Source organism: Scyliorhinus torazame, chromosome 19, assembly GCF_047496885.1.
Source record: "Scyliorhinus torazame isolate Kashiwa2021f chromosome 19, sScyTor2.1, whole genome shotgun sequence".
NCBI classification, from domain to species: Eukaryota; Metazoa; Chordata; class Chondrichthyes; order Carcharhiniformes; family Scyliorhinidae; genus Scyliorhinus; species Scyliorhinus torazame.
Window position 1 is genome coordinate 118,457,981 of NC_092725.1, and position 24,621 is coordinate 118,482,601.

The 24,621-nt window shown below is 48.3% G+C and overlaps 1 long non-coding RNA gene across 1 annotated transcript in view; it reads right to left on the reverse strand.

Annotated features, from left to right (window-relative positions):
• Positions 1-19,161, reverse strand: part of LOC140396466 (uncharacterized) — a 43,709-nt gene extending 24,548 nt beyond the window's left edge. Inside the window, exon 1 of the long non-coding RNA XR_011936546.1 lies at positions 19,032-19,161. This is a non-coding gene — a long non-coding RNA (uncharacterized lncRNA). The remainder of the gene's footprint in view (positions 1-19,031) is intronic.
• Between the last annotated feature and the right edge of the window lie 5,460 nt (positions 19,162-24,621).

A 24,621-nucleotide genomic window follows, 5' to 3' on the forward strand; every position in this document is an offset into this window, starting at 1 on the left:
TCCGTCGCCATCTTGGTTCTTGCTTGCCTTCCTTGCCGCTGCTCCAAAGGATCCACTGCAATCTGGCCACTTCCCCCTCCTTTTTCCATCCGTATCCAGGGGGGATTCCCTTCTGGTTTACCGCACAGTGCTTCTAGCCGTTAAAATTGCCGTTGGGGCTCTTATTAAGAGCCCAAAAGTCCGTTCCACCGGGAGCTGCCGAAACGTGCGACTTAGCTGGTCATCGCCGCACCCGGAAGTCCCCTTAACCACCTTATCTATCTGCCCTGCTGTCTTCAGGGATCTATGGGCATGCAACCCAAGGTCCCTCTGTACTTAGCGTCCTACCATATATTGCGTACTCCCTTGCCTTGTTAGTTTCCCAAAGTTCATCACCTCACACTTTTCAGGATTAAATTTCACGTGCCAATGTTCTGCCCATCTGACCTGCCTGTCTATATATCTACAGTGCAGAAGGACATTCGACCCATCGAGTCAGCATCACATTTGGAAAGAGTACTCTACCTAGGCCCACGTGCCGATGTTGCACCTCATTTCTACCCGGAATGTTGAGCGCGGTGTCCCTTAGACAGCTCCATAGAAGACCATAAGACATAGGAGCAGAATTAGGCCAATCAGCCCATCGAGTCTGCTACTCAATTCAATCATGGCTGATATGTTTTGTAATGATATGTATATAGGTACGCCAGTGAACGGTTAGTTATTACATCTCAGTGTAACTCAAACACGAGAGGGCAACACCAGTTCACTAGAGGGCAATACTGATCATCGACTACTATATGAATTATCCGGAAGTCATCAAGTTATCGAATCCCACATCCAGATCTGTTATTAAAGCGACTAAGGAAAGTTTTGCCAGACATGGTATTCCAACCCTCTCAAGTCTGACAATGGTCCGTGCATCAGCAGTCATGAATTGAATGGAAATGAAAATCGCTTATATGGGCTGAATTCTCAAGAGAATACAACTTCGCTCACCTCACTTCGAGTTTGAACTACCCTCAATCAAATGGTAAAGTGGAGAAAGGAGTTCAAATCATCAAACAACTTCTTAACAAAGCTTTGGATTCTCGTTCAGAGTAATCTAGCATTACTCACCTATAGAGCAACTCCACTTTCCACGGGTCTGTCACCAGCACAAATGTTGATGAACAGGGAGTTGAAGACTACTCTATCGTCTATAGCACTACCTAATCCAGATCATCTACCCGTGATACAAAAGGTGAAACATCAACAAGAAAAACAGAAAATGTATTATGATCAACATGCCAATACACTGGACTCACTGTGTGGTAGTATGCATTAGGGGTCATGTGGGACTGTGAAGCCGTGATGTCATTGGCTGACAGATCCTGGGTCCTGGTTGGCTGTTGATCTCTAGCTCCGCCCTGAAGGCGGAGTATAAGAACCAGGAATTCTCCCCGCAGCTCCAGTCTGTTGCTGAACTGCGGGGAACGAGTCACGCTTAATAAAGCCTCATCGACTTCACCTCTATCCGTCTCTCGGGAGTCTTTGTGCGCTACAATTTATTAAGCGTGCTTAAAGGACTATGGAGCTCAGGATCGTCCTGGAATGCCTGAGGATCAGCCCCCACGCAGTGAACTCAGCAGCAGTTTTTAAACACTGGCAGACTTGTTTCGAAGCCTACCTCCGAACGGCCCCCGGCCGGGTCACAGAAGACCAGAAACTACAGGTCCTGCACTCGAGTGTAAGCCCGGAAATTTACCCTCTCATAGAAGACGCAGAGGATTTCCAGACGGCGTTCGCAGCACTAAAGAGAGCATCTATGTTCGCCCAGTGAACCAGATCTACGCACGCTACCAACTCGCAATGAGACGGCAAAGTCCCGGAGAATCGCTAGACGAATTCTACGCCGCGCTGCTAATTTTGGGACGGGCCTGCAGCTGCCCGCCGGTAAACGCGATTGAACACACTGACATGTTAATTCGCGCTGCGTTTGTGGCTGGTATGAACTCTCCCCAAATCCGCCAAAGACTTTTAGAAAAAGAGTTGCTAGGACTCTCAGAGGCACGGGCCCTTGCAGCCTCACTAGATGTGGCCGCGCGAAACGCCCGCGCCTACGGCCCCGACCGCGCGGCAGCCCGTTGGGCTCCGTGGACCCCCGTCACGACAAACCCCCCCCCCCCCCCCACAGGCTTGCGCGGTTCAGACGCCAAGTTGTCCCGGGAGAGCCCGCTGCTATTTCTGCGGCCAGGCGAAACACCCCCGGCAGCGCTGCCCGGCCCGCGCAGCGATTTGCAAGAGCTGCGGGAAAAAGGGCCATTTCGCGGCTGTGTGCCGGTCCCGGGAGGTCGCCGCTGTCCCCAGAGAAGAAGGAGTCCTGCGCGTTCCAAACGCTCCCCAACCCCCCCCCAGCGCCCCATGTGCGACCCGCAGGCGCCGCCATTTTGGGTCCCGGCCACCACGAGGGGAGGAGGGGCGCCGCCATCTTGGGACCCCCCCCAGCCCTGCGCGACGCATGGGGGTGGCCATTTTGTCCACCCCCGCCGCCATCTTGTGACCCCCCAGCCATGTGCGATGCATGGGGGCGGCCATTTTGTTCATCCCCGCCGCCATCTTGGACGGCAACAATGGAGCCCAGCATCGACGGCTCCACGGGGTTCGAGGAAGACGCTGAAGCACTACGACCACGTCTGGCCTCAATGACGCTGGACCAAGCACGGCCCCGGACGCCGACAACAACGGTGTTGATCAACGGACACGAGACACCATGCCTGGTTGACTCCGGGAGCACAGAAAGCTTCATCCACCCCGACACGGTAAGACGCTGTTTTTTGACCATCCGTCCCAGTGCGCAAAAGATTTCCCTAGCTGCAGGATCCCACTCCGTACAGATCAAAGGCTTCTGCATAGTGACCCTAACGGTGCAAGGGAGGGAGTTTAAAAACTACAGGCTCTACGTCCTTCCCCAACTCTGCGCGCCCACATTACTGGGATTAGACTTCCAGTGCAATCTGCAGAGCCTAACTTTCCAATTCGGCTGCCCAATACCCCCACTCACTATCTGCGGCCTCGCAACCCTCAAGGTTGAGCCCCCATCCTTGTTTGCAAACCTCACCCCGGATTGCAAACCCATCGCCACTAGGAGCAGACGGTACAGCGCCCAGGACCGGACATTTATTCGGTCTGAAGTCCAGCGGCTACTGAAGGAAGGCACAATCCAGGCCAGCAATAGTCCCTGGAGAGCACAGGTGGTAGTAGTAAAGACAGGGGAGAAGCAAAGGATGGTCATAGACTATAGCCAGACCATCAACAGGTACACACAGCTAGATGCGTACCCTCTCCCCCGCATATCCGACATGGTCAATCGGATTGCCCAATATAAGGTCTTCTCCACCGTGGACCTCAAGTCCGCCTACCATCAGCTCCCCATCCGCCCAAGTGACCGCAAGTACACAGCCTTCGAGGCAGACGGGCGATTATACCACTTCCTAAGGGTCCCATTTGGCGTCACTAACGGGGTCTCGGTCTTCCAACGGGAGATGGACCGAATGGTTGATCAACACGGGTTGCAGGCCACGTTCCCGTATCTCGACAACGTAACCATCTGCGGCCACGATCAGCAGGACCACGACGCCAATCTCCAAAAATTCCTCCAGACCGCTAAAGCCTTGAACCTCACATACAACGAGGACAAGTGCGTTTTTAGCACAAACCGGCTAGCCATCTTGGCATATGTAGTGCGCAATGGGATAATAGGCCCCGACCCCGAACGTATGCGCCCCCTCATGGAATTTCCCCTCCCTCACTGCTCAAAAGCCCTAAAATGCTGCCTGGGGTTCTTTTCATATTACGCCCAGTGGGTCCCCCAGTACACAGACAAGGCCCGCCCCCTAATACAGACCACGACCTTCCCTCTGTCGACAGAGGCTTGCCAGGCCTTCAGCCGCATCAAAGCGGATATCGCAAAGGCCACGATGCGCGCCATCGACGAGTCCCTCCCTTTCCAGGTCGAGAGCGACGCCTCCGATGTAGCTCTAGCGGCCACCCTTAACCAAGCGGGCAGACCCGTGGCCTTTTTCTCCTGAACCCTCCACGCCTCAGAAATCCGCCACTCCTCAGTGGAAAAGGAAGCCCAAGCCATAGTGGAAGCTGTGCGACATTGGAGGCATTACCTGGCCGGCAGGAGATTCACTCTCCTCACTGACCAACGGTCGGTAGCTTTCATGTTCGATAATGCACAGCGGGGCAAAATTAAAAATGACAAGATCTTAAGGTGGAGGATCGAGCTCTCCACCTTCAACTATGAGATCTTGTACCGTCCCGGAAAGCTGAACGAGCCGTCCGATGCCCTATCCCGCGGCACATGTGCCAACGCACAAATTAACCGTCTCCAAACCCTCCACGAGGACCTCTGCCACCCAGGGGTCACTCGGTTCTACCATTTTATAAAGTCCCGCAACCTCCCCTACTCCGTGGAGGAGGTCCGTACAGTCACAAGGAACTGCCACATCTGCGCAGAGTGCAAACCGCATTTTTTCAGGCCGGATAGTGCGCACCTGATCAAGGCTTCCCGTCCCTTTGAACGCCTCAGTCTGGATTTCAAAGGGCCCCTCCCCTCCACCGACCGCAACACATACTTCCTGAACGTGGTGGACGAGTACTCCCGTTTCCCCTTCGCCATCCCCTGCCCTGACATGACAGCAGCCACAGTCATTAAAGCCCTTAGCACCATATTCACACTGTTCGGTTGCCCCGCATACGTCCATAGCGTCAGGGGGTCCTCCTTCATGAGTGACGAGCTGCGCCAGTTCCTGCTCAGCAAGGGTATAGCCTCGAGCAGGACGACCAGCTACAACCCCCGGGGGAACGGGCAAGTAGAGAGGGAGAACGGCACGGTCTGGAAGACCGTCCTACTGGCCCTACGGTCCAGGGATCTCCCAGTTTCACGGTGGCAGGAGGTCCTCCCGGACGGCCTCCACTCCATCCGGTCGCTACTGTGTACCACCACTAACCAAACGCCTCATGAGCGCCTCCTTGTCTTCCCCAGGAAGTCCTCCTCTGGAACGTCGCTGCCGACCTGGCTGGCGGCCCCAGGACCCATCTTGCTCCGGAAACATGTGCGGGCGCACAAGTCGGACCCGTTGATCGAGAGGGTTCACCTCCTCCACGCGAACCCGCAGTACGCCTACGTGGAGTACCCCGACGGCCGACAGGACACGGTCTCCCTGCGAGAACTGGCGCCCGCCGGCAACACACACACCCCCTCGACACCAATCACCCCCTCCCTGCCACCGGCGCACCCCGCGACAGCCCCCTTCCCGGGAGGATCGGTCCTCCTCCCAGGTCCGACCAGAAGTGAAGCTGAAGCAGAAACCGTAAAGCTCCCGGAGGCGACAACACTGGAACAAGCACCACCACCACCGGGGCTGAGGCGATCGACAAGGATGACCAGACCGCCCTGTCATGATATTCAAACACACACATCATGATGGACACACTAACAGGCAAATCAGAGTACACAACACCACAACCAATCACAGACAAGAACACCAACCACATAAAAAGCACGAGCACGACACCTGGAGGTCAGTAGGTCTGGGGAGAAGGAAGCATGAAAGAGCTGTTGAAACACCACAAGCAGGGAGCCCCCCACGTGCAGAGTGCAAAGACCAAGTTGTAAATAGTGAGTTTAAATAAACAAGCGTTGTACCATATGCAACTGTGTTGGCTCTTCTGTGTGTTAGAACACCCAACACCACATGGTACAGGAGTGGATCGATACCTGCCTACCAACCTGCCATTCTGGACATGGACCACACCGGCAAACCGCAGCCGATGCAAGTCACGGGGAACCTAGGCACCAACTGGAAGCTCTACAGGCAGCGATTTGACCTGTACATCCGTGCCACCGAAAAACAGAATGTCTCGGATGATTCGAAGATTGCAATGCTCCTCTTCTACGCAGGCCCCCACCCAAATGATGTCTTTAATTCACTGGTGTTCGAGGAAGGCGAAAACCAGGCCAAATATGACACGGTCATCCTCAAACTGGACCAGCACTTTCAAACTGAAGTAAACGAAACTTTCGAAAGATACATCTTTCAGCAACGCCTGCAAGGTAAGGAGGAGCTTTTTCAACCCTTTTTGACGCACCTCCGGATTCTGGCGCAGTCCTGCGGTTACGGCACCACCACAGAGTCCATGATCAGGGACCAGATTGTTTTTGGCGTTGCCTCCAGTGGCCTACGCCAGCAGCTTCTTAAAATAAAGAGCCTCACCTTAGCGTCTGCTGTGGAAGCCTGTGTCCTCCATGAAAATGCTACCTGCCGTTTTGCCCGATTTCAGGCGTCCGAGTTGGCACGGAGGGGGTCCCCAGCCGTCGAATCGGCAAGCCAGGCCGCCCACGACGTTGAACGCATCCAGGCCGTCGATTTCTTCCCGCCCCACGGCCCGGACGACAGCGGCCGCTTCCCGCGCTTTTCGCGGTCTCCCGCGCAGGTGCGCGCCAAGAATAACGGCCACAACGAGGGACGCACTGCGCAGGCGCGCCCACCGCAAGATCGCACTGCGCATGCGCAGTGGCGCAACGAACGCCGTGACGTCATGACGTGCAGCAAGTGTGGAGGTCTACACTTAAAAGGGCAATGTCCTGCAAAATACCAACAGTGCAACAGATGTGCCATGATAGGCCACTACGCAGCCCGCTGTCGTGCGGCTCAACCCATGGATCCGGCGCATCCTCGACAACCTCGCACACGAGTCAGGACCGTCCAGCCCACGCATCAAGACTTCCAGTTAAGTGATGCAGATGACCAGGATGACTTCAGAGTTGCCGTCATTGATGTCAACAAGGTCAATGCCATCAATCCAGACGATGAGTGGTGTGCCACCCTGACGGTCAACCGATCGCGCGTCGCCTTCCGTCTGGACACCGGCGCATCCGCCAACCTGATTGCTTACTCTGCAGTCCAGGCCATGAAGGTCAAACCACTCATCACACCATCCCGGCTTAAGATGGTTGACTATAACGGGAACGTTATCCCGTCCGTAGGATCTTGCCAGCTACAGGTGACTCACAAGAGGTACACGGCCACACTCCCCTTCGAAGTTGTGGGCTCATCAAAGGACTCGTTACTGGGCGCACAAGCGTGTAAGGTCCTTCACCTGGTACAGCGCATCATGTCTCTCTCTCCAGATGAGATATCCGACTTCCCGGATGCTGAGTTCCACGCGAATCTCCATTCCCTCCTCGCTCACAACCAGGAGGTTTTTGAAGGCATGGGGACATTGCCACACACGTACAAGATTCGACTCAGACCGGACGCCATCCCTGTCGTTCACGCACCTCGCAGGGTTCCTGCGCCTCTCAAAGACCGCCTCAAGGCACAACTGCAGATTCTTCAGGACCAAGGGGTCCTATCCAAGGTCACGGAGCCCACGCCATGGGTCAGCTCCATGGTCTGTGTAAAGAAGCCCTCTGGCGAGCTCCGTATATGTATAGATCCAAAAGATCTGAACAACAACATCATGCGGGAACACTATCCCATCCCGAAACGAGAAGACCTCACCAGCGAGATGGCGCGAGCCAACATATTCACTAAATTGGATGCGTCCAAAGGATTCTGGCAGATCCAACTGGACCCGGCCAGCCGAAGACTATGCACATTCAACACCCCTTTTGGCAGATTCTGCTACAACCGGATGCCATTCGGCATCATTTCGGCATCTGAAGTATTCCACCGCATTATGGAGCAGATGATGGAAGGCATCGAAGGGGTACGTGTATATGTGGACGATATCATCATTTGGTCCACCACTCCGCAGGAACACATGCATCGTCTTCGACGTGTCTTCACCCGCATACGGCAAAATGGCCTGCGTCTCAACCGTGCGAAGTGTGCTTTCGGCCAGACGGAGCTGAAATTCCTCGGGGACCACATCTCAAGGTCCGGGGTCCGTCCCGATGCAGACAAGGTTAGCGCCATCACAGCCATGCCACGACCGGCTGACAAGAAGGCTGTCTTAAGATTCCTGGGCATGGTCAACTTCCTTGGGAAGTTCATTCCCAACCTGGCTTCTCATACAACAAACATGCGCCATCTCGTAAAAAAATCGACGGAATTCAACTGGCACCAGTCGCATCAGCAGGAATGGGAGGAGCTCAAGCACAAACTGGTCACGGCACCAGTGCTGGCCTTCTTTGACGCGACTCGCCCTACAAAGATCTCAACAGACGCCAGCCAATCTGGTATTGGAGCGGTACTCCTGCAAAAAGACAGCACGTCATCATGGGCCCCGGTTGCGTATGCCTCACGAGCCATGACCCCTACCGAACAGCGCTACGCGCAAATCGAAAAAGAATGCCTGGGCTTGTTAACTGGACTGGACAAGTTCCACGACTATGTGTATGGCCTGCCACGATTCACGGTCGAAACTGACCACCGCCCCCTGGTCAACATCATTAACAAAGACCTGAACGACATGACTCCTCGCCTCCAGCGCATCTTACTCAAACTCAGGAGGTACGATTTTGAACTGATCTACACTCCGGGGAAGGAACTCATAGTGGCGGACACTCTTTCCCGAGCAGTGAGCACACCACCAGATGCGGAGGGGTTCGTGCGTCAAATTGAGGCACACGTGACTCTGACAGCAGCAAATATGCCAGCTGATGATCCTTGTCTGGCCCACATACGCGCAGAGACGGCGACTGACCCTCTGCTGCAGCGAGTGATGCGCCACATGACGGAAGGGTGGCTAAAAGGGCAGTGCCCCCAGTTTTATAATGTGCGAGATGATCTCACCAATATAGACGGGGTCCTTATGAAATCGCATAGGATCGTCATTCCACACAGTGTGCGCCAGATGATTCTTCGTCAACTACACGAAGGCCACTTGGGTGTCGAAAAATGCAGACGAAGGGCCCGGGCGGCGGTATATTGGCCGGGTATTAATGAAGACATAGCCAACATGGTGCTCAACTGCACAACCTGTCAGAGGTTTCAGCCGGCGCAACCTCCGGAAACACTTCTACCACACGAGATGGTGACGTCCCCCTGGGCGAAGGTGGGTGTTGACCTATTTCACGCGCTCGGCAGAGATTACATTGTTATTATAGACTACTTCTCAAACTACCCGGAAGTCATGCCTCTCCATGATCTGACGTCGTCCGCAGTCATTGGGGCCTGCAAGGAAACGTTTGCTCGCCATGGCATTCCAAGGACTGTCATGTCAGACAATGGACCTTGTTTTGCCAGCCGTGAATGGTCGTCCTTTGCCGCAGCATATGGTTTCACTCATGTGACATCCAGCCCTCTGCATCCACAATCGAACGGGAAGGCTGAAAAGGGTGTCCACATCGCAAAGCGGCTCCTGTGCAAGGCGGCTGATGCCGGATCGGACTTTAACCTTGCCTTGCTGGCCTATCGATCGGCCCCGTTATCCACGGGCCTCTCGCCAGCGCAGCTACTAATGGGTCGCTCCCTCAGGACGACGGTACCTTCCGTCCTGGCACCGACAACAGACCATGAGGCGGTTCTTCGGGACATGCAACTGCAGCGTGATCGCCAGAAAGGTCGGTACGACACACGAGCGACGGACCTGCCCCCCCTGTCCTCCGGAGACAAAGTACGCGTCCATCAACCGTATGGTGGCTGGTCAGCACCGGCCGAAGTCCTCCGACAAGTGGCTCCCCGCTCGTTCCTGGTTCGCATGCCGGATGGTTCCGTGCGTCACCGCAATCGGCGCGCCCTTCGCCGACTTCCACGTTCACAGCCACACAACACGCCAGATCCTCAACAGGCTTCCGAGGATGACTTTGTGGAGCTGCCGCACATCACGCCCTTTCCATCGCCACCCATGGCCATGCCTGCACAGCAGCCGGTGGTTCTTGATCCACCCTTAAGGCGGTCAACCCGAATTCGTCGCAAACCCATTAGAATGGACTTATAATACAGTTCATATGTTTAATAAGTTGGACAATTTTACATGATAACCTGTTGTTGTTTATCGTTCCAGATGTCGTCTGACTGGACAACTGTTCAAAATTTTTTTTCTTCTTCTCTCGTTCGCATTTCTGTTATGTTATGGTACAACTGGATTCATGTGACGCACTCGACATCGCCCCATGTACATAGTTCCGTCATAGACACATGCTGCACACGACACACACACACTCTTAGATGCACTCACGTCACGATCATATTTATTACCACGTAGGCACATATCTTTGTAAAAAGGGGGGATGTCATGATATTCAAACACACACATCATGATGGACACACTAACAGGCAAATCAGAGTACACAACACCACAACCAATCACAGACAAGAACACCAACCACATAAAAAGCACGAGCACGACACCTGGAGGTCAGTAGGTCTGGGGAGAAGGAAGCATGAAAGAGCTGTTGAAACACCACAAGCAGGGAGCCCCCCACGTGCAGAGTGCAAAGACCAAGTTGTAAATAGTGAGTTTAAATAAACAAGCGTTGTACCATATGCAACTGTGTTGGCTCTTCTGTGTGTTAGAACACCCAACACCACACGCCCGCCCGACTCGTGGCATCGGTGTAACACTAGAATGTTGTGGACTTTAACGAGAATTTTTTTTTTTCCTTTTCCCTCTTACGAATACTGTAAATAGTTCAAAACAAAAAACCCTGTACATAGCCCAGTGTAGGGCACTGTAATGACATGCAAAGTTTTTTTTTCCTCCCAGGACCAGCCTTGTAAACCCCTACCACCATGCGAAGCACCACCCCGCCGGGTTCATTTTTAACAAGGGGTGAATGTGGTAGTATGCATTAGGGGTCATGTGGGACTGTGAAGCCGTGATGTCATTGGCTGACAGATCCCGGGTCCTGGTTGGCTGTTGATCTCTAGCTCCGCCCTGAAGGCGGAGTATAAGAACCAGGAATTCTCCCCGCAGTTCCAGTCTGTTGCTGAACTGCGGGGAACGAGTCACGCTTAATAAAGCCTCATCGACTTCACCTCTATCCGTCTCTCGGGAGTCTTTGTGCGCTGCACACTGTTTCCAGCTGACATCGTCAGGATCAGAATCCTGATGGAGGTTGGTCTGCTCCTGCAAAAGTTATCAGACAAGCAGCATCACGTTCCTACATCGTTCAGACAGCTGAAGGAACAGATCGACGCAATCGCCGAGCACTACTCAAGCTCAAACAACACAGCAACATCTTTCCAGATCTACAACTCCATGGAAGAATTTTCAATGATACAATGACAAATTCTCAAGTTCGAGAAGATTCACAGAGGACTGTAAAAACTTCTGAGTCTCCTCTTCGTGGTTTAAGAAGGTCAACCAGGAAAAGAAGGAAGCTGGACAGACTCAATTTGTGAAGCGTTCATGTTGAACTTTTTTCCTTATTGATTTTTCACTACGTTTCAAAGTTATATACTTATATAACAAATGGTGTCCTGAAATAATTGTCATAACATCATACATTTTTTCCTTTGTACATAGAAAATAAATGTTAAAAAAAGGGGATGTAATGTTATGTATATAGGTACGTCAGTGAAGGGTTAATTATTACATCTCAGTGTAAGTCAAACACGAGAGGGCAAAACCAGTTCCTAGTATAAATATAAGACCTCATGGAATGCTGGGTAGTTAGTGGAGAGTTAGGAGAGGAGCCAAATTGATCACAGCACGAGTAGTTTAGATTAGAGAGTTAACACGAGGACACCATCTGTAATTACTAGATTACTGCCAGACAGAGTCAACCATACTTTATTATTAGTTATCGCTCAGTAGTGTGTGCAAACTTTATTTAATTAATCGTTATCCAATAAATTAGTTTTAATTCAATCTAAAGATTGGTGGTTTCTTTGTCATCAACTCAATGGACCATCCTGGATCAAAAGGCAAAGAACAAGTTATATTACCTTTGGTGGTAATATGTCCATGTTTCTCATCCCCATTCTTCTGCCTTCTCCCCATAGCCCCTGATCCCCTTATTAATCAAGAACCCATCTATCTCTGTCTTAAAGATATTCAGTGACTTGGCCTCCATAGCCTTCTGCGGCAATGAGTTCCACAAACTCACCACCCTCAGGCTGAAGAAATTCTGCCTCATCTCTGTTCTATCTCTCTCCGCTTCCCCACCCACCCAATTAACTAGTTTGTAGTGCCCCCCCCTCCCCGACGCGAGATGTGCATCGGCTCCCGCCCCTCGCTCGTATCTTCTGGTGCTAGCTTACCCGCTGGTGTGGTGGTGCCTCCCCCCACCCCCCTCCCCCCCGGCCTGGGGTCGATCTGTACCTCACACACACACCCTGACCAATGCATTTCTGTTTCCCCCTTGCCCCTTCCTCCTCCTCGCCCCCTCCTGCGTCCAACTGCTCTAGACCCTTGCTTTCTGAGACTTAGCTCCAGCATTCAAAATGAGGCAGTACAGAACCCGCACAAACCGTTTCTCAATGTCCCAATGTGTTGGGGTATCTAGTTCAGCATCGGTTCTGTTGTCTTCCCAGACCCTGTTTGTGGATGGATTTGTCTGTATCCGCCGGTGCAGTAAAGTAATATTCTCTGCCTTGGAAAATCACCCAGAGCTTGGCCAGGTCTGTCGTAATGTCCTGATATATCCTGATCGAGTGACCCTCCCAGTTGCAGGACCTTGTCTGTCTTGCCTAGTTCAAGATCCTTTCCCAGTCTTGGTACTGGTGCAGCTTCGAAATGTTGGCCCTCGGATGTTCCCCTGTCTTGGGCTTTGACCGGAGTGACCTGTGAGCTCTGTTTACTTCTGACAGCTTGGGGAAGCTTTTACTTCCCACCAGATTACCCAACATCTGGGCCACATACTCCATGGGGTTCCTGCCCTCGATTCCCTCCGGTAGACCCACGATGCAGTGGTTCTGGCATCACACCCGATATTCCTGATCTTCGACTTTCCCCTTTGGTGTCCCTTGCGTCGCCACAAGCCTTGCCATTTCCATCTCTAATGCGATGATCCAGTCAGTCAAGGCCTTCTCTAGCTCCCTGATTGTTGCGCCCTGAGTCTCCAGCCGCCTTTCTAGTGCTGTCTGCAGGGCAATCAGCGCCTCTGTCACTTTGACCATTGCCCTCATGGCCTCCTTGAGCTTCTGGAGTTCCTGTGTAAGGAACTCCCTCCATCTGTTCATCGGGGTGGAGTCCTGCGTGTGGCTTGGCAGTCCTTCTTATTCAGGGGTGGCCAGGGCCTCACCGCCCCGTGTGCTTGCCATCGCCTCATTTCTTCTTTCCAGGCTTATGCTGCCTCTGCCATCTTTTCGACCCCTGGAGCTGCTGCCACTTGGCATGTCCATAAGACCATAAGACATAGGAGCGGAAGTAAGGCCATTCGGCCCATCGAGTCCACGCCACCATTCAATCATGGCTGATTTCAACTCCATTTACCCGCTCTCTCTCCATAGCCCTTAATTCCTCGAGAAATCAAGAATTTATCAACTTATGTCTTAAAGACACTCAACGTCCTGGCCTCCACCGCCCTCTGTGGCAATGAATTCCACAGACCCACCACTCTCTGGCTGAAGAAATTTCTCCTCATCTCTGTTCTAAAGTGACTCCCTTTTATTCTAAGGCTGTGCCCCCGGGTCCTAGTCTCCCCTGCTAATGGAAACAACTTCCCTACATCCATCCTATCTAAGCCATTCATTATCTTGTAAGTTTCTATTAGATCTCCCCTCAACCTCCTAAACTCCAATGAATATAATCCCAGGATTCTCAGACGTTCATCGTATGTTAGGCCTACCATTCCTGGGATCATCCGTGTGAATCTCCGCTGAACCCGCTCCAGTGCCAGTATGTCCTTCCTGAGGTGTGGGGCCCAAAATTGCTCACAGTATTCTAAATGGGGCCTAACTAATGCTTTATAAAGCTTCAGAAGTACATCCCTGCTTTTATATTCCAAGCCTCTTGAGATGAATGACAACATTGCATTTGCTTTCTTAATTACGGACTCAACCTGCAAGTTTACCTTTAGAGAATCCTGGACTAGGACTCCCAAGTCCCTTTGCACTTCAGCATTATGAATTTTGTCACCGTTTAGAAAATAATCCATGCCTCTATTCTTTTTTCCAAAGTGCAAGACCTCGCACTTGCCCACGTTGAATTTCATCAGCCATTTCTTGGACCACTCTCCTAAACTGTCTAAATCTTTCTGCAGCCTCCCCACCTCCTCCATACTACCTGCCCCTCCACCTATCTTTGTATCATCGGCAAACTTAGCCAGAATGCCCCCAGTCCCGTCATCTAGATCGTTAATATATAAAGAGGCCAGCTGTGGCCCCAACACTGAACCCTGCGGGACACCACTCGTCACCGGTTGCCATTCCGAAAAAGAACCTTTTATCCCAACTCTCTGCCTTCTGCCTGACAGCCAATCGTCAATCCATGTTAGTACCTTGCCTCGAATACCATGGGCCCTTATTTTACTCAGCAGTCTCCCGTGAGGCATCTTATCAAAGGCCTTTTGGAAGTCAAGATAGATAACATCTATTGGCTCTCCTTGGTCTAACCTATTTGTTATCTCTTCAAAGAACTCTAACAGGTTTGTCAGGCACGACCCCCCTTACTAAATCCATGCTGACTTGTCCTAACCTGACCCTGCACTTCCAAGAATTTAGAAATCTCATCCTTAACAATGGATTCTAGAATCTTGCCAACAACCGAGGTTAGGCTAATTGGCCTATAATTTTCCATCTTTTTCCTTGTTCCCTTCTTGAACAGGGGGGTTACAACAGCGATTTTCCAATCCTCTGGGACTTTCCCTGACTCCAGTAACTTTTGAAAGATCATAACTAACGCCTCCACTATTTCTTCAGCTATCTCCTTTTGTCATCCTGTCATCATGTCATCCTGATGGTGTTGGAGGAGGGTGAGGGTTTGTCCCGGTTAGCACAGGGCTAAATCGCTGGCTTTGAAAGCAGACCAAGGCAGGCCAGCAGCACGGTTCAATTCCCGTACCAGCCTCCCCGAACAGGCGCCGGAATGTGGCGACTAGGGGCTTTTCACAGTAAATTCATTTGAAGCCTACTTGTGATAATAAGCGATTTTCATTCATGTCATTTCATTTTTGGTTTAAAGCACCTAATTTCAAGTTTTCAGGAGAAGAACCACCTTTTGCGTGTCTGCTAAGCACATCCCAATCACTGGAAGTCCTTTGTCCACTCAATTAATCAACCTATGTCCCCTTGTAGTTTCCTTAGGTCCTCTTCACAATTTACTCTGTTGGGTAAAGGTTGTGATGTTCTGATCAATATCCCACTGCAGCTTGTCCTTGTCCACCTTCTAGGTATTTCCTCTTGAATCTTCTACACTGACAGTGGATGCAAGCTTTCGGTTATAGCTCCCAAGGTATTGGAAATGAACCACATCCTGAGCAGCACTGACCCTCCGCTTACTACCAAGATCCGGAGCAAAACATAGGACAACACAGATCCTTTTCATACCTTGGGAACTTCCTGACAGCAAAGGTCAACATTGATGATAAAACTCAACATCATCTTTGGTGTGCCAAAGCAGCTTTTGGCCACTGAGGAACAGAATGTTGATGACAAAGACCTAAAATCCAGCACTGAGCTCATGGTCTGCAGTGCTATCTGCTCTCCTGTTTGTGTTAGAGATATGCACAACATACAACAGACAACTTAAATCCCTGGAGAAATGGGCTTGTAGACCGGTCCTGTTGGGGTGGAGGTCAGCTTTCCACTCTGTGCCTCGGCAGAGCTGGGGGGGGGGGGACCTGCTGGAATTTTTGACTCTGGAGATGGTGATGTTGGAGTTGAGGGGGGCAAAGGAGTGGTTCTACAAGTCATGGGGTTTGTTTATCATGCACTTTGAGGAGTTGCTGCCTTTGAATGCTAAGGGGAGGGGGGGTTGTTTGTTTTCTGTTTTTTAAAATCTGCGAGTCGATGTTTTAGGTTGTATATTGGTGGGGCTGCTATTGTTGTTTTCCTGGGGTTTTTTATATTTGTATGGTGAAAATGATGAAAATATGGCGAATAAAAAGATTTTTAAAAAACAAATCCTTAGAGAAATATCACCAGTGATGTATCTGAAAAATTCTCTTTCAGGGTATCAAGGCACTGATTATGGCTAATCAGCCACGGTGGGCAGGCCATGCCCTTTGCCTGAAGCAAGACTACCAAAGCAAGCTCTCTACTCCAAACTTCATTATGGTGAACGGTTACCAGGAGGGCAGAGGAAACATTTCAGGAATGTCCTCAAATCCTCCCTGAAAAAATACAACTTCCCAACGGTATGTGGGGATCTTTTCCTTAAGGCTAAACTGTAGAAGAAGCATCTGCCAGGGTGCCAACCATTTTGAATGCACCTGAGAGCCCCAGCATACGAATATGTGAATTAGGAGAAGGCATAGGCCACATAGCCCCGCGAGTCTGCTCCAACATTCAACAAGATCATGGCTGATCTGGTAACTTCAACCCACATTCCAGTCTACCGATAACCTTTCATCCCCTTGTTAATCAAGAATCAATCTAACGCTGCCTTAAAAATATAGAAGACTCTATAATAATAATAATAATAATCTTTATTATTGTCACAAGTTACATTAACACTGCAATGAAGTTACTGTGAAAATTCCGTAGTCGCCAACCTCCGGCGCTTGTTCGGGTACACTGAGGGAGAATTCAGGATGTCCAATTTACCTAACAACCACATCTTTCGGGACTTGTGGGAGGAAACCAGAGCACCCGAAGGAAACTCACGCAGTCATAGCGAGAACATGCAGACCCCGCACAGACAGTGACCCAAACCGGGAATCGAACCTGGGACCCTAGCGCTGTGAAGCAACAGTGCTAACCACTGTGCTACTGTGCCACCCTACTGCCTTTTAAGGAGAGTTGAAGAAACTCACTACCCTCTGAGAGAGAATAATTCTCATTTATCTCAATTGAGCGACCCTTATTTTTAAACAGTGACCCCTAATTTTAAATTCTTCAACGAGGAAATATCCTCCCAACATCTGCTATGTCAATACTTCTCAGAATCTTAAAGGTTTAGATAAAGTTGCCTCTTACTCTTTTAAACTCTAGTGGATACAAACCTAACCTGTCCGACCTTTCCTAGTAAAACAACCCGCCCATTCCTGGAATTGGAAGGAGCATCCCAAAGTCTGAACATCCCACCTGTGACTGTGTGCAGATCTAGCATTGGGCTTTTTAGTCACCTCGGGGCTCACAACCCCGGAATGAAAGAAAGTCATCCTTGGTCCCAAGGGACTGTCTAAAAATACGATACAGCCCATAAACAGGCACTTGTAGCAGAATTCATCTGATCCTGTTTCCCCAATCTACCCCCAAACTCTCCAATTACATCAGTAATCCAGGTCCAGATGGAGCTTTGGCCTCTCTTATCTCTCTATTTAATCTCATCATAGGTTTCCATTGTCCATGGGTTAATGTTAAATCTTGCAGACCTTGAAACTAATTTGACGGTAATCAAACTCAAAATACCTTCCTCTTTTACTAATTTGGTTCAAGGAATTAATGGAATTGTGGCTTATCAAAGCTGGAAGATCAAGTATGAACTAATCAGGGCAGTTATAGATTGGACAAAGAAAGAAACAACATATTTGTTAGCAGAAAAAAATTGTTAGCAACTATAGCAGTTTAAGTGACTCTGTTGTTACATGTAAGGCTCCAATTTTAAATTATTTTGGATTGGTTTCTCCAAATAACTTTTAAACCCACATTTCCTTAGATTTTTACATGCCTCCCCAGGATCAGTTGTCCCCCACCTGCTCAAAAGCCAATCTTCCTCAGTGACCTGATATTCAGCATCGCAATTCAATCTCCACCACACAATTCAATGCTAACCTGGAACCTCTGCGCCTCCAATGTCTCACAAACCATCCCACCCTGCAGATCTTAGTGTTTCTTGTATGTTTGGGCTTCCCAGTCATTAAATTTTAACTGTAAGTGATTAGGTTTTGAGCATGTTAAAATCTCACCCCAAAAGTTGTCATGCCCCCTCCCCATAAATATTAGGGCCAATGTCCTAATCTAAAATGATTTTATTCAGAACTGAACCTTAGTATGTTTGTATGATTTTGCTGCGTAATCAATTTGGTATATAATGTCAATTATTTTGCACAATCAGTTTATGATAGAGACCTGCACTTGTATAGCATCTTTCGTGACCACCAGATGTCCCAAAGTATTTACAGCGAATTAATTACTTCTGAAGTGTAGTCACCGTTGTAATGTAGGATCTGCGGCAGCCAAGATCCCACACACAGCAAGGCGATGACAACCAGATAGTTTTTTTTGGTATGATGCTGATTTAGAGATGAATATTGGCCAAGAACACCGGGGATAATTCTTCAAAAGGCTATCTATCATGGTATCTTTTTACATCCATCTGAGAGTTGACCTCCCATCTGAAAGGACGAGAAGTGAAGAGTTCCAAGAAAGATTAATTGACAGGGCACAAAAGGCAAAGGGGGTGCTTGCTAATGGTAGCTGTTGAGACAAAACATTGGTGCACGAGTGTCAGTCGGATGTCCCAAGATCAGTCATTAATCGGTAGCAAGGTGGTTAGCACTGTTGCTTCACAGCACCAGGCTTGGGTCACTGTCTGTGCAGTCTGCACGTTCTCCGTGTCTGCGTGGGTTTCTTCCGAGTGCTCCAGTTTCCTGCCACAAGTCCCGAAAGACGTGCTTGTTGGGTGAATTGGACATTCTGAATTCTCCCTCAGTGTACCCTAACAGGCGCCAGAATGTGGCGACTAGGGGATTTTCACAGTAACTTCATTGCAGTGTCAATGTAAGCCTGCTTGTGACAATAAAGATTATTGTTAAACCCACCACATTTGCCTTGAACGCTCAAAACATAAACTCTTTTTCTCTCCACAGACTTATCCAGCACTTTCTGAATTTATTTTACATTTCCCTAATTGGTTTTAACCCGATAACGTCATCAGATTAAATTATAAAAGATATATGGAATAGTGTGTGTGCGTGGGGGGAGAGAGCGGATGCTCGACGTCCAAAGCAGGGAACGAACAACAACATTACCATTTAAATTATCAGTTCAAACTATCAGCCTTACGTGTAACTTATTTTTACTGGTTGAGCGCCCTGAACACAAGGGGAGGGGTGCACTTGCGGAAAGATGTCTCTTTTTTTAAAAAAAATAACCCCCGCGGGGAAGAGACCGGGCGACTCTCCATTGCTCAACGGGAACGGGAAAGGCAGGCATTGCACTCGCCTTTCATCAAGCGGCTGCGGCAGTCGCCATGGAAACCGGGATGCCGACCCCGCCCAGCCGCTGACGGTTGGTCCCGGGCTCTGAGGGAGGAGGGGCAGGATTTTGCCGCGCGCGGCACCAACCGTCTCGAATGTTGTGATGATTTGAACGGTGGGCCAATGAGTCGCGAGCAGAGCAGAGACGTAACGCGAGGGTCAGGTGCGCCTATAAAAGTGGCGGCTACGCTGGCGCCGCACAGCAAACGGTGGTTTAGCGGTTGCCGAAGTTGGTAAGGTGAGAAAAGGATTTGTGTAAAACTATATGAGTGCAAATTGTTATGATGTGAAATGTTGGCGGTTCATTGCCACCTTGTGAGAATTTGAGTAGTGGTCTAAGGGCACGTTCCAATGAAAATAGATTTTAATCCCAAAACATTGGTTTTAATTGTGACTTTAATTTGATTAAGCTGACAGTGGGGGTACTGATAATGGGGGTAATGTGCTTAAAATTAATGGAGAGGTTCCTCTTCCCCAATTGAAGCAGGTTTAATGCAGAATACTATGCACATTCAAGCTAAAGTTAGCTTTTACCTAATGCAGAAAAAAATGACTAGTGAAATGGTTAACAACATGTACGTTACCATGTGTAAGTGGGACGGATTCGTGTCTATTACATTTTGGGGCATTAACTGAATTACTTGTGCATTTGTCTGAAACTATATGGTTGGTTTATCTACCTAGTTCTCCCAGCTACTTTATTTTCTTTGGTGGTTGGAAGGCGGTTTTGGCTTGTCTTTCTGCTTAACTACTTCTTGGTATTTACTCTTTTAAATTCCTATTATTGTGAAGCTATGCTGTTATCTCTTCTGTCCAGAAATGGAAACATTGCTGCTCCTGGTGGGAGGGTGGGGAGTTTGACCAAGTTTGCACCACTGGAGCATCACATCTCTTTTATTTCATCCACCTGTAATCAATAAACATTCACTTGTCTTTTTCTTTGTGTTTGTGTGATAGTCTGAAGATCGAACCAGAATAAGTTTTTACTGCAGAATACACTGCCAGGTAGCAATTGCAACAGATTTTAAATATTTCCAAGTAAATATGATTGGTAGTTGAAAGGAAGGAATGAAAAACTGAGCAGTCACAAGAGTTTCTGATTGGGCTGAATGTTTTATTTGGGAAGTTTGTGTGGTTAGTCCAGGGTTTTGTTTAAATTGGTTTCTTGTCACCATTGTTACTGCTGGTATCAATGTTCACATTTTGGAGATGAGAAGTGATGATGGTCTAGAGTTTTACAGTACAAAAGGCTCTGGCCCATTGTGTCTGCACTGGCTATCAAATGCCTATTCTAATCCCATTTTCTAGTACTTTAGGGTTCCTGCCTCTACCACCCTCTCAGGCAGTCCGTTCTAGATGCCCAGTCCCCTCTGGGTGAAAAGGTTTTTCCTCCAATCCCCTTTTAATTCTCTGCCTGTTAGATCTATGCCCCCCCCCCCCCCCCCTGGTTATTGACCCCTTGATTAAGGGGGGGAAAGTTCCTCCTCATTTATGTCTCTTCTCTGCTCTTAAAAAAAAAAACTTCCCAAGCCCATCTTTTTTACAAAGAACAATACAGCACAGGAGATATATCTATCTCTTCTAAACTTTGCCCCACAGACCTTAAAAACCTATGCCCCCTAGTGACTGACTCCTTCACTGTGGGAAAGAGTGCCTGTCCATCCATGCTGAAACATTCAAGCTGAGGCAAGATCCTGAATGGAAGTGTTTTTCTGGGCTTTATGTGAATGTTTTCGGTATGTGGTGTGTCTTTTAGATGTATATTATTACAGATATTTTCAAAAATAGAAAAACATAAATATATCTGAACATTCTCCACATCTTGCATGCTTTTATTTTATAATATCTTTGCTTGATTTATTATTCCAATTAGATGTTTTCTGCCAAATGTTCAACCTGGGCACTTGTGTAATTGACCTTTCTTCCCCTCTGCTTGCCTCTTGGAATCCGCCTCTTGAGCCTCCCTGCATGACTAAACACTGAATAGGCAGTTTCAATAATCCAGCCAACAAAGCATTCTGACCTTCCTGTTGCCTCCAGGCAAATTGTAAATGTAATCAACATTTTTAGTTCTACCTCTGATGTGCAATGCCTCTATACTAGATGAGAAATGAAACTTTAAAACTCTAGATTTTAATTTAAAATCTCAATTTTGTGCTCTACGCAGGTTTTGCCAGGAACATTTTGATCTTGATAGGCAGTGTTGGACTATCAGGTTAAGATCAACATTGTGCAAAGCTCCAACTTGATTTTGAGAGCACTTTGCAATAACTTTTTTATTATCTAGTACAGTTTAGTGGGCTCATTTAACTGGGGAATGTGTTATCCATGCTGCTTGCCAGAAGCCCTGAAAGGCAAACATAACTTGGATACAAGCAAATTATTGCGGATGCTGGAATCTAAAACTAAAGAGAAAATGCTGGAAAATCTCAGCAGGTCTGGCAGCATCTGTGGGGAGAGAAAAGAGCTAACGTTTAGAGTCCGATGACTGTCAAAGCCAACAGCTAGAGAAAGTGGGAAATATTTATACTGGAGTGAGAATGAAAGATGAGTAATAGCCACAGAAACCCAAGGTAACAGTGCTAATGGCCACAGAAACCAAGGGGAAGAGTGCAGTCCACAAAATGTGAAAGGTCAAATAGCAGGGAAACTGACATCAGAGGGTGAACTGTAGATGTGGGGGAAGGGGAAGCAAAGAGGGGAAAGGTGGACAAGATTGCGGGGGGGAGGAATTAAATACATATTAAGAAAATAAATTGTAAAAGACAGTTAGAATGAAATGGGATGAAAACAAATGGGTCGAGGGGGGGTAGAGCCAGGGGTGCAGCTTTGAATCCTGTGGCATGTCATTGAAGAATTTTAACTAACAATCATTGAGGCAGCATGTCTGGGAGTTGAGGCAAGTGGAAAAATTGAAATTTCTTCAAGATGGAGTTTGAATTGATTCAATGATTACTCGCGCAGTGGGTTGCTGAGGTCTAATGTCTTGATGGCTCTGCATCATGATTGCTCTGCAGTTTGTCATATTTTCCTTGTCGGATTTCAAACTTTGACTTTTTAGACAAAGTTACTGGCCCCTAACCAGATCAAAACTGAGATTCACTATCCTAAGAATGAAGTTGACTTTTTAAAAAATGGTTTCTTCATTCCTCCCTCCCCACTCACTTTAACAATCTGTCCTAGTTTTAACATGGAAGGATTGTTGCCTGCATATAAATTCAGCATCCTCGTGCTTCTCACTAGCCTAGAGTCCTACTGAGTGATATGTGCTTGCCCAGACTATTGCATGATGGCAAATCTATGAAATGATCACCTTTGGGCTGTGCCATGTCAAATCTAGGACGGTTTGTATATTTCTGGAATGTGTTCATTCCTTATTTTGTGACCTTAGATTCTTAAACCAAAGCTGCTCCATTGTGCATGGTTACAGGGATAGGGTGGAGGTGTGGGGTGCTCTTTCTAAGGGCTGGTGCAGACTAGATGGGCTGAATGGCCTCCTTCTGCACTGTAAATTTTATGACCAGTTAGCCTTGCAGCACTAAGCTGTATTCTAGTCAGGCCAACAATTCCGTTACCTGAGCGGAAACCCTATGATGTGCCTAACCTTTTCTTTTAAAAGCTTAAAAATTGAATGGGACAGGGACCGAAACCAAAAGCGGCATATTGAGTCTGACATTTGCTTCTGTTTCTTTCTTTCTTTCCCCCCCCCCCCCCCCCCTCAAATTTTAACATGGTTCAGGTGAAGACACTCAACGAGTAGTCTTCAGCATTTACAACTCTAAACTTATCCCTTTTTCCCTGCTTTTTCCACCACACAGATTTTGAAATGAATACAAGCAAAGCTTTGACTAAACACAGTGACCCAAACCAACAGCCCCCAACTCCAAGTTTAACAAAAAGAAAACAGGCACAGGAGAAGTAAGTTTTTAAAAAAAAAAAATGTTATTAATTTATTTTTTATAAATTCAAACAATTGTGACATGCAAACATTTATTCAATGCATTAACTACATTTTTCATGCTCAGGAAACTCTTCCGAAGTCCAACTGACAGCATGCTTTCTCCATGCTCTCAAAGGCTGATGAAACCAAAGCAGGTGAATCATACAGAGTAAGTTCTCTGAAAATGTAGTTTTAACATTAAATTGCACCTGTATTGGGCTTAGAAATGAGCGAACTTCCACTGGGCATTGTAAAAAATGAATGCAATGACTAAGTTCAAGTACCTGAAGCAGGCAATTTTCAAAACTGAATTTGCTTTGCTTCTACATAGGAGCAGTCGGCCATTCAGCCCCTTGCACCTGTCCTGCCATTCAGAGGTCATGGCTGATCCGTGACCTAACTCCATATACCTGCTTTTGGCTCATATCCCTTGTGTTTCCTATGTCTCAGATTTCAGAACTGATCTAGCTTCAACTGCAGTTTGTGGAGAGAGTTCAAAATCTTTCCCATGCTTTCAGTGAAGTTTTATAATAATATAATGCAACTAAATTTGTACATCAATTGGAAGTATCAAACCTTGGAAGTTAATTACAAGAACATGCCAGCTTTTACAGATGAGCTGCCAATACTTTCCAAGGTGTTTGTACTCTGAATTGTCATGGAACATAATGTTGGCCACAAAGATCACTGGGTTTCCAGAATACCTCTATTTCTGTCCCTGTGGAGGAACATTTTGATGGTTGACTTTGAAACTCTGCTTCAGGAGGTGTGGTCATTGAATGTTTTTAAGCCTGTTAGGCAATGAAGGGGTAGATCATATTGTGTGGTGGCGCAGGTTTGAAGGCTGAATGGCCTATGTATCCTATTTTGTTAATTATAAACAAATCCACTGGGTGCTGATCCAGCAGCTGTTTTCTGTGTTAAAGTTGTGTAATAACATGTCTGCTCAGATGGGATCAAGTTTATAGAATCATAGAATTTACAGTGCAGAAGGAGGCCATTCAGCCCATCGAGTCTGCACTGGCTCTTGGAAAGAGCACCCTACCCAAGCCCACACCTCCACCCTATCTGCATAACCCAGTAACCCCACCCATCACTAAGGGCAATTTTGGAGACTCGGGGCAATTTAGCATGGCCAATCCACCTAACCTGCACATCTTTGGACTGTGGGAGGAAACCGGAGCATCTGGAGGAAACCCACGCAGACACTGGGAGAACGTGCAGGCTCTGCACAGACAAGTGACCCAAGCCAGAAATCGAACCTGGGACCCCGGAGCTATGAAGCAATTGTGCTAACCACTATGCTACCATGGTTCACTAAACCGATCTTCAGACCAGCTTTTAAACCAGGTACACAATTCTGACCACACTATCATTTAGATGCAGATAATTGGTTTTCTTTGAACTTCAGAAATGGATTGCTGAACTATTGCCTCTAGTTGAGGACTAGCTTCCA